The following is a 3,001-nucleotide window of genomic DNA, read 5'->3' on the forward strand; positions in this document are numbered from 1 at the left end:
TGCCAATAGCATTTTCCGTATAATATATTTAACTTAAGTATAGAGGGATGTCGATCATATTGGCTGACGCCAGTTTAACCACGGCGCTGCCCTGGATATCTCCGGCACGTATCCGCGGATTTCATCCCAGATAGAAGAGGCATACACAGGCGGACCAGAGAGGGAACTGATATTCTAATTCACCACTACGGAATTCGAACAATAGGGTGAAACAATACAGAGGTCGTACCAACAATTTAAATAGACTCTCAGCTTGGAGAGTTCCTATTGGCTAACACCAACGTGGAAACAGCCAATAGCTAGGTGAATAGGCACTTATAGGGCGCTTGCTTTCTGGCATTGGTGCGATTCTACGCAGAGCCCCAGATGAGACGCCATTCCGTTAGAGCAGAGGTAAGAACCATACTGTGGCCCTCAGCCACGTAATGAGGGTCGGGCGGGTAGTGACAAACTAAGAGATCCATTCTTCACGGGTGTCTCTTTGTTTGTTTTTCTTATTTAGAAGCCAACGGGACTCCTGTTTATTCTAACACTATCCAGTAGTGAAGGACAGATTACGACCGAAGAGACTCAATTATCATGAAGTTGGGAAATTTAGCCCCGGGTAATAACTCGCTCATTATAGTGCTTCTTAATCTAATCAATTACAGTCTTTCTTGGCCCATTGCTATATCGGATGTTGCCTTATGTCTTTTAATCAGATCTACACTAGGAACGTTGTTCCTCTACATGTGTCGTGAAATGCCCAATAATAACCTAGGACAGCACGAACCCTCAGAGGCCATCTGATCAAGCTATAGGAACAGCAGCCCAGGTAATTTCTTTCTATCCAGCATGCCCTAAGCAATTAAGCCAGTCTGTCGACCATTTGCCTTTATCTATAACATTACAACTTATGTTTTCTGCTCCTGGCCCTGTGTTTTATCTCCAGATTTTCTCGAGGGCACATCTACACAAGATTCTTTATCCTTGTGCAAAGACAAAAGAATTCAACGACAGGATAGACAGTAACAGGGAGCCTTTATTGCCACTGTACCAAGGTACTCCACATGAATTTTTTAATTTAGACTTTACGATATACCATTAGTGATAACCATGTGATAAGAGAGAACTTATTAGACTCACTATATGTTTCTAAATTGTATTATCCCTTAGTCTCCCATGAGGAGTTTTTTCTTGTGATGCTTTTATCTGATGAGTATCATTTCGAGCTGGCAACGCCGTACATTTGACGTTGTTTGACCATTACAGGGTAAGGAGATATGATATGATCTATGTATCCCTGACGTATGATGCTATTTGATTATATGAGGTACTAGGAAACGATGTATGAACTTAATGTCGTCAATAATAACAAGACAGATAACAAGCTGTGAGGGATTTTATTGACCCCACAGGACCCATTAGTTAGAACACTAGAGCCTTGACAGAGAGATATGAAGGTCACGCATGGATCCTAGATTGTGATTAGGACCTAGAAAGGTCATCCAATAATTCATTAGCCCTCTATAACAAACTATAATGGTTTCAGGTGAACAACTACTCAAAGGCTCTGTATATAGTTTTGTGCACATTAGCCATATGTTGTTGTTATAATATTTGTATTTCTGATGTAACTAATATTATGTATTTTATTGTAGGGTGAATTATTGTACATGACCCTGCTTTTAGGACAGAGACCAAAGATAGTCTTGACAAAGATGGATGAATCATTTCTTACCATCGAAACGTGTCGACACAACCTTTTTGTGTACAACTTAAAACTCCATAACCTTATTACAAGTACAAATTGTATAGTGTAATGTATTAAGGTGTAAATAAGGATCTACAGTGTACAAATTGTATTGCACAAATTCGAATGTCTTACATGTGTCTGTCCATGTTTGATTTATGCGGGTCATAATTGTTGCTTATGTACAAGAATTGTAATTGTTTTTTACATTATTGGAGGGACAATTTCGCTCATTTTTGTATTTTATTGTATTTTTTAATTGTTCTATTTTTTAACTATTGAATTAAATAAATGTTTTTTAACAGCTCAGTTGTTTGTTCACAATTATTTGTACTGGTATTTTGAAACATAGTCAAGGGGAAACTACTATCTCTTCCTGAGTGTACATAGCCTGTATGTAGGTGTTAAGCCAAGAATCTCTCTAGGATTTAGTCAACCCCATTACCTGAAGTGAGAGACTGTGGGACTCCGTCCTGGTCTCGAGTTGGACGTTTTAGACCACTGCGAGCTGGAGGTTCTGCATGCATGAACCTCAGTGTCTCTTGGTCAGTGTGTCGGCCGGGAAGTCTCGGTCTCTTCTGTCTTCTCTTAGCAAGATGTGATATATATATACCCATAGGTCTCCCAAGGGGTCCTACCTTGCTGTGTTACTGTGTCTGCCTAAGGATGACGTTGGGCATGAACTTTGTACATAGATTTTATACAGGAGATGGTAGTCCTGCTGTGCTTCCAAGAATCCTCATGCATAATGTTTGAGATTTCGAACTAGGGAAAACCGGCGTTCTGAATACAGTATAGTATCTAGGTAAAAGGTCAGTCCCTGTAAACCATGACAAGTGTAATGTAGGGAAGAATATAGGTGAAGGGTAAATGAAGGTACTGAGGCCTATATAATGGTACCTATATGGAATATAACAACAGTACATATGTGCAATGCAGGGTCTGCAGATTTGATAACTTCAGTAATGTTTTAAAAAGTAACTTAAAAACAATAATCACAGTCGACAAGACTAAACGCCCTGGTTGCACCCATGAGCCCTGGTGATCCTGTAGGAACACACAAGTCAGTATCAGCACACTAATGAAAGACAGGGAGCTATGGAGGAATAGTGTCTGACAGGGAAGAACGTAAACATAGGTAACACATGTAACATACAGTTCCAGATTGTCAAATAGGAAAAGTGGGTACCGGCCTAATGACCCCACTCCTTTCAGGGGCCCTGTGACAACGGATCAAAATAATATTGATTTGATCCCGAAAGAAAATTA

At 39.9% G+C, this 3,001-nt stretch overlaps 1 long non-coding RNA gene across 1 annotated transcript; it reads left to right on the forward strand.

Moving 5' to 3' along the window:
• Positions 1–466: 466 nt before the first annotated feature.
• LOC144819779 (uncharacterized) lies at positions 467–1,947 on the forward strand. Its single transcript, XR_013607562.1, has 4 exons — positions 467–604; positions 702–814; positions 932–1,040; positions 1,641–1,947. It is a non-coding gene; the product is annotated as an uncharacterized LOC144819779 (long non-coding RNA).
• Positions 1,948–3,001: the final 1,054 nt, after the last annotated feature.

This window comes from Lissotriton helveticus, chromosome 2_1 (genome assembly GCF_964261635.1).
Source record: "Lissotriton helveticus chromosome 2_1, aLisHel1.1, whole genome shotgun sequence".
Classification (NCBI taxonomy): Eukaryota; Metazoa; Chordata; class Amphibia; order Caudata; family Salamandridae; genus Lissotriton; species Lissotriton helveticus.